We start from the raw sequence: 7,860 nt of genomic DNA, 5'->3' as shown, positions 1-7,860 counted from the left end.
CACTGAGGTTCCACTTAATGCCAGTGAGAATGGTCTACACTCAGAAAACTACCAACAACACCTGTTGGAGAGGATGCAGAGGAGGTGATGGGGAAGGAACTCTACTCCACTGCTGGTGGGATTGCAGGCTGGTACAACCACTATGGAAGTCAGTATGGAGAATACTTAGGCAACTGAAAATCCACCTACCATATGACCCAGCAATACCATATCTAGGAATTTATCTAAAAGACTTGTTACAGGAGAAAGCAACATGCACCACAATGTTCATTGCAGCACAATCAATAATCACTAAATCATGAAAGCAACCTGAATGCCCATCAACAGAGGACTGGATAAAGAAACGGTGGTTCATCTACTCTATGGAATACTACTCAGCTATTACAAAAATGATATATACTTATTTATGGCCAAATGGGCAGAACTAGAGACCATCATGCTAAGAAAAATGAGCCAATCCCAAAAGGTCAGATATCATGTTTGCTCTAATATAAGACAATATGATGTCAAATCTAAGAATTTTACCTGTGAATTCTACGTTATTGCTTCTCCTAGTTATTGGTACCCTTCATAGTAGGACCTTGCAATGTAAACCATTAATCAATCATCCATAAGAAATGATTGCTTGCAATCACCTGAGATTGTTACTGCCCCATTTACCACTGTTATTGCTACTGTCCATAAGTAAGGAGGATCTAGTCCTCATTGTACCTTCATTATTGTCTTGGGACATGCTGGCATTTATTCCTACGTACGAATGCTAAACACTCCTTTTCACCAATCTCATGTCACATTGCTATCTTTCATGTTCATTAACTTCACGTGATTGAAGGTTCACCATTTTTTTCTCCCTGTAGTGGACTGTACTCAAGGGGACACATTATAGAAAGGTAGCAGAAATTAATATGTTCATAGGTGGAAACAGAGAAGTCTTCATGAATGCACTACAAGGATGGACTCACAACGAAATGACAATCTACATTGTTGGAAGACACCTCAGTGGCAGCATGATGGACTTGTGAAAATTCACAAAAGACACCCATTGTAAGATTGGAGGGGAGAACAGAGCGGAGGGCAGGGAACTTGAGGAGGGGGAGGAGAGACCCCAGTATCTACTAAATCGTATCATAAAACAATAAAAATATGTAAAAAAACAAATAACAAAATTTCCCCTCACCTCCTTTCTCCCCTCATCCTCACACTGAGAGCATAATCCAACTGTTACTTTCAACACAACCACTGGAGTGTGAGAAGACTTTCCAACACTATCAGAGCTGGGCAGGGCCAGGAGCATGGTCTGTTTTGTTAGCCGACACTGCCCTCTAGTGTTCCTTGTGCACATTTGAACAGCTACTGATGAAACTCAGCAAGCCTTCCAGGGAGCTGAAAATACATGATGAAAACGGCAAACAAAACCCTATGCTAATAATCCCATTAACACAACTTTTTTTAAAAAAAAAAAACATTAATTTATTTTTATTGGAAATGTAGATCAGATTTACTACTTGTGATAACTTGAGCTGAGCTGATATGAAGGCAGGATCCGGGAGCTTCTTCTGAGTCTCCCACACACGCAGGGTTCCAGGGCTTTGGGCCATTCTGCGCTGCTTTCCCAAGCCAATAACAGGGAGTTGAATGAGAAGTAAAGCAGCCGGGACACAAACTGTTGCCAACGTGGGATCCTGGTGTTTGCAAGGTGAATATTTAGCCGTTGAATCATTGTGCCAGGCCTAGGATTTTTCTGAAATAGCTATTCATCATACATTGGTTTATTTCTTTGTTAGAAGAGTTTAGAGAATGTCTAATATATTCTTATTTTAAATGCAATGGTCCTCAAATGCTTTCAATCATCAAGCTACAAAGATTTCTGGATCATGATTCATGGCTCTTATTGTCAATGATGACTCATGACATTAATTCACTCTGTTCTCTCTACACGTGCTTGCGTGAGCTTTGGCCAGATAACTTTCTTTTCTGTCAGCACTCCTTGCTGTAAAGCTAACCTGTGTAATTCTTCTGTTTCTTACATTATAAATAGAAAGATAAAGAATGAAAAAAAAGAATGATTTACTTTTTTTTTCTGCATAGGAAGACAGGTTTATTTACATGGAGAAAACACAGAAAACTCAGGTAGTTCTCATATGAAACATTAAAAACCACGTTCCACGATGGGAGCCACTGTTCACAGCAGTACTGAAACAACACCTATATCAGGACAGATGGACCACGAAGTGCAGCTTTTACAGCATCAGTGCAATAAATTCACAACACTATATTACAGCTAGTTAATCGGTTCAAGACTTGTTCCCAAATAGTTCACATTTTTTGGCCCTTAGAGGTTTATTCCTACAGATATCAACTATAAACTTCTAGCTACCAAGAAGGACAGAATGATTAGAGGAGACTTTAAAAGTTATTCCACTACCTTTGTAGACTTGAGGCCAATTGTCACTGCTCAAAGCCTGTCCTCACCAACAGCCCTTACCTTTTCTAATACCTACGGAAAAAAAGTTTTGACACAAGCAGGGTCCTCCTATGCCAGACCTAAGGGGACCGGCCTAGGGCCAGGTTTGCATGAGAATGCTGAGGCTTCTGCTTAGAGACTTACTCTCGTCTCAGAAATTAGTAGGCCTACAGTAACATAGAAAGATAGCATAGAAAGATCTCGGGCTGATCTTGGAGTTCATGGTCAGATAGACACGGGAATCTTAACCTGCTGTGTACCTGACAAGTCAGCTATAAACTGGAATTGCAAGTATGCCACACATCCTGAATCTCATCATTTGGGAGGTCTTCTGGCTTGAAGTCCAAGTGCAAGGGGACAAGTGTCAGCCTGCCCCGCTCCCAACTGCAAGGAAAGGTCAGTGCTGCCCTAGACTGCTACGTTTTGCACACAGGAGAAACCTGCACCTCCGAAGCGTGGAATTTTCACTTTATTTCCTGGGAATCCCCTCCGAGGGCAAAGCAACAATGAAAAATGACTCTTAATTGGTCTTTTCATCAGAAGTGGTAAACTTGGTCTCTGTCGTCACGAGTCAGTCCTGCTTTAAGCAGGTTAACCGCAGACTAACCTGTGTGAGCTAAAGCAGAAATCAACTCCAACAGTCTGCAACATTACTGCACACTGCACTAAAGGGTAAGGTTCATCACTCAGTTGTTTTCGAGGAGGCTGTCTGAAAGTGAAAATGAAGGCTGGCTGAGAAAAAATCAAAGCAAATCACATTCACTAAAGCGCAGTGTGTGTAAGGCCAACTGCCGAGGATGCGCCCAGCCCCAGCTGACAAGCAGACACTGAATTCTCACTAACTAAGGGCAGAGTGAAGGAGAGCAAACATTGACTTCAGTAACATTTTAGCATCCAGAGAGCAAAGGAGAAGTGGTTTCTGGGAACAATGCATACTTCATTCATCACGGGAACAAAGCAGGTGCACTATTCGTTTTTTTTCCTTTTGTTTGAGAAGCTTGGCCATTCCAATGTACTTCGAAATGATCCCATGTTGGTTCAGTCCAGGAAGCAACAGTAAGAAAGTCACTATCAGGTAGGTGAGAAGCAGGTTGTGGACTTGCTGTCCCACCCAAGCCACGGCAGCAAGAGAAACGATCGTGGTCATGAAGTACATTTTGGGTTTCTCCTCCTTGAGCGTGAAGAGGCGTTTCCATCAGCCCACGGCGCGGCGTCGCGTCTTCACTGCGTTGCTGCAGATCTCGTGGAATCTCTGCTGTTGCTCGGTGGTCCATTTATTGGAGCCAAAAATCCTAGGTGCTAAGATGGGAACCAGGTAGTCAGCCAAGCACAGAAACATGACGAAACAGGAAACACCGGACAGAACGGATGGATCCAGATAGTAGATGATCAGGAACACCAGGGAGACCACGCCCACGACGGCAGGGGGAACCACGCCCTCTCCCAGCGGAGCACTTTATCCACCAGCAGTGTCACTTCTCCCCATCCCTGCAGCTGCTCCTCCAGGCTGGCAGTCTCGGCAGCCAGCAGGTTGGTACTGCGGTTATCTCCCTCGGCCATCGTCCGCCAAGGTGGTTTCAGAAAGCCCAAGGAGGCCTCTCCTCTCAACGAGCACAGCCGACTTACTTACTTTTATTTGAAAGGTAGATTTGCAGAGAGAAGGAGAGACAGAGAGAAAGCTCTTCCATCTGCTGGTTCACTCCCCAAATGGTTGCAAGGACTGGAGCTGAGCCAATCTGAAGCCAGGAGCCAGGAGCCAGGAACTTCTTCAGGGTCTTCCATGTGGGTACAGGATCCAAAGGCTTTGGGCCATCCTCTGCTGCTTTCCTAGCAGGGAGCTGGATGGAAAGCAGAACAGCCAGGACAAGAACCAGCACCTATATAGGATGGTGGCCCTCATTCTATGGCGAATGAGAACTGAAAATGTCCAGGGGAAGATTACACTAGAGATGAACTGGAAAGGGGAGCTTCAGATCCATTATGCTTCCAGCAGCCACTTGGTTATCATACTCTGTGCTCTGGAAGAGCTTCTCTGATTCATCCAAAATTTAAATCTGCAAGCTATAAGTTAATGATACTAACAGGGAAAAAGCAATCTAATTACGGAGTTGAGAGGTAGAACCTTGGGAAGTTGACTAAGATTAGATGATGTGATTGAGATGAAGTGGTCCCTGTGATGGATTCCTGGTAACTTGAGGAGAGGGAGAGATGACATGTTGGTAGGAGACACAGACAAGTGTCCTCCTGGCTCTCACATGGGATGTGCTGAACTGCCCAGGGACCCCACCTGTGACTCATTAAGAAGTGAGTTTATTAGACTTGGCAGCTCCAGAATGGTGAGTCACAATGAACCTCTTTTCGTTATAAACGTAGCTTACTGCAGATACTTTGTCATCGTGATAGAGAGCTGACCACATGCACACACACCTACCTCGTACAGTCACAAATATTCATGTGAATGTTTGTACTAGTTTGATTCAAATTCAATTTCTTTCTTTTTTTTATTGTAAAGGCGGATATACAGAGAGGAGGAGAGACAGAGAGGAAGATCTTCCGGCCGATGGTTCACTCCTCAAGTGACTGCAACAGCTGGAGCTGAGTCAATCTGAAGCCAGGAGCCAGGAGCTCTTCCGGGTCACCCATTAGGCCATCCTTGACTGCTTTCCCAGGCCACAGGCAGGGAGTTGGATGGGAAGCAGGGCCGCCGGGATTAGAACCAGCACCCATATGGGATACCGGCATGTGCAAGGTAAGGACTTTAACCACTATGCTATCACACCTGGCCCAAATTTCTTGTTTTTAATAATATCTCATTTCTCAACTTAATTTTCTTGTTTTTCCTTGAACTGTCCATTTCCTTTATATCCAGCATGGATATCTTTTGATTTCCATTGTTGTTAATATAAAACAACAACGATAGAGTAAAACAGCAAAACATTTGAAAAACATCATTCTTAATCCCACAAACCAAAGAAAATGCCATTAATGTAACATCTTTTTAATCACACTGATTCATTTTAAACAGAATTTTAAAGATATATTTGCATGTATATATGAACTATTTATATGCTCTGTTTATTCTTATACAAAGAAACCCAAGATGTACATCATTTTTGTTAGCTGATTTATTTACTTAACTATATATTAAAATGGACCTATTTCCTTGCTCTCGCGGCTAGCTGAGCCGGCGTAGTAGGCAAGGCGAATGTCCGAGCGAAAAGCACCGACACACGGAGACCATGATGGTGTTACAAGTGCTGGGAGCCGTCTCCTCGAGCCGTCCTCCACAAGCCTCTTTATTACCATATTACCTCCTCTTTCCCCCAAGCCCATCAACAGGACAATAGGACGCCAATGAGTCTGCAAAGGCTAGGTGCTACTGCCCTAGGCCCGATTCCTGAGTGCTCAGCTTAAGGAATGTAAATCAGCTCCACAGCCCACAACATATTCCCCCTTCTGTATTAAAGCAGACTTAAATGCGCCTGTCTTAGGTTGTGGACTCTCAGGTTATCAGCCTTACCCGTCATCGGGAACCTCCGTAGCATGACGGAGACCCTGTCCTAGGTTGGTCAGTTCCCGGTCCATCTTACCCGTCACTGGCTGCCATTCAACGCCTTGTCTGCTGCAGCTGCTCAAACCATACTTGGGGAGGCTGGTAACCCTGTTCCAAGGCTGGGAGTGAATATCAGCTCAGTAGCAAAGAGCAAACAGCAGTTTTCGGGCTTGGGAAAACAAAGCACTTCACAGGTGAAACATACATAAAAGGCACAATGGGAGACAAGAGGCCATGATCTTAGGAGTAACTTAGCTCGTAACAATGAGCAGACAGCAGTTCCCAGGCTTGGGAAAACAATTAGCACTTGCACAGATGATAAAACAGAAATGCATACAATACAACAGAAAGGCATACGATGGGGTACAGGAGGCCTAGACCAAATCTAACAGCATTTGCTATTTCTTTTCCAACAAATCAACCCATAGTCCAGCATAGTCATGCCCACCCGCTCATGTTCATCAGTAAAGTCCTGTTGTTCCATAACTCTGGCAGTCTGTTCTGCAACCTTGTTCACTGTCACCACGGTAGCTGGTGGTGGCGGCTGTTGATGTACTGGCTATGATGGTCGCCGTTATGCCAAAGTCTCTTTTATTCTTATCAGGCCAACATAGGCCTCTCCGTCAGTCCCAACAGGCACAGGCGGGATTCAGGGCAGCTGCAGGATAACAGCAGAATCGCGATTGCCATTCCAGCATGCTGTCAGGGTGCACTGGAACTTGGTGTCATTCCTTTCAGAGGCATCTCCTGTGCTTAAGAGAGAAGCATAGGGATAACACAAGCAAACACAAGCTTCAAATTCAAAGAGCTAAGGTTCACTCACAAGAGCGAGTCCTCAGGTTCAGAGGAAAGAAGGAACTAATCCTCTGCCATAGTGGCGGGAGGAGAAACAAGAGAGAAAAACCCGTAAAGTTTCCTCTCAAAGATGTTTCTCCAAAAACAAAGAAAATTCCTGGTATCCAAGGTACCTGGCCTAGGGACAAAAGGCCAGAAAGGTGTCACTGGCCAACTTCCTTGGTCCCTTTCAAATGATAAAGAGGCCAGTCTGAAACCCTCCTCCTTGCCAATGCCTGGAGAAGTGGGCTGAGGCTTCAGGTGGGGAATAGAAATGCAAATGTCACCCTTGTCTGTTGGGGAAGTAAGTACCTGTTAAGATAAGCATTTGTCCTGGGAGAGACATGCTCTGGTGACTCCAAGACAAGGTGGGGAAAATATAAACCTAACAAAAGGAGTTTCAAATCAAAGCACGGATGGGTAATAGCAAGGCTCAATACTTCCTCCCCCATCCCACATGCCTCTCAGAGAACAAAGTCCAAAGCCACTGATAAACTTCGGCTTTGCCATCAGTCAGGGAACACGCTGCAGAACAGCGACAAAATACTGATATACTTATGTTAAATATAAAGGCCTAATATACTTGCTTGTCCCGTTGATCTTCCGACTCAAATGCCATCATCTTGTCCAGTATCCGAGCTCTCATAAGACTCTGCAGCAGAAGCTTGCCGGACAAGCCTCTCAGGAATCCACCTCGGACCATTTTCATTTTCTGGGAAAACACAAACTGATCCTCGCCCCCAAATGAGGACGGGATCTGGGCCTAGCCACTTACCAGTCAAGGGGTCCTTCCACATAACATAACCTTTCTGCTTCTGAGACGGATTCCAATGACGATCTGCAGCAGACCGTCCTTCAGCATCCAATGTTAGAAAATTTAAAATAAATAATACAAGATTCAAATGATCTCGGGAAGTGCTATATTCCCCCTTTTTGGTTTTAATAAGGTAATCCTTAATAGTACGGTTGGCACGTTCCACAATACCTTGTCCTTGAGGATTATAAGGAA

The 7,860-nt window shown here is 44.4% G+C and overlaps 1 pseudogene; it reads right to left on the bottom strand.

Moving 5' to 3' along the window:
* Positions 1 to 3,297: 3,297 nt before the first annotated feature.
* Positions 3,298 to 4,076, bottom strand: LOC101530375 (ADP-ribosylation factor-like protein 6-interacting protein 1; annotated as a pseudogene).
* Positions 4,077 to 7,860: the final 3,784 nt, after the last annotated feature.

Source organism: Ochotona princeps, chromosome 1, assembly GCF_030435755.1.
Source record: "Ochotona princeps isolate mOchPri1 chromosome 1, mOchPri1.hap1, whole genome shotgun sequence".
Classification (NCBI taxonomy): Eukaryota; Metazoa; Chordata; class Mammalia; order Lagomorpha; family Ochotonidae; genus Ochotona; species Ochotona princeps.
This window is presented reverse-complemented; position numbering and strand designations above follow the sequence as displayed.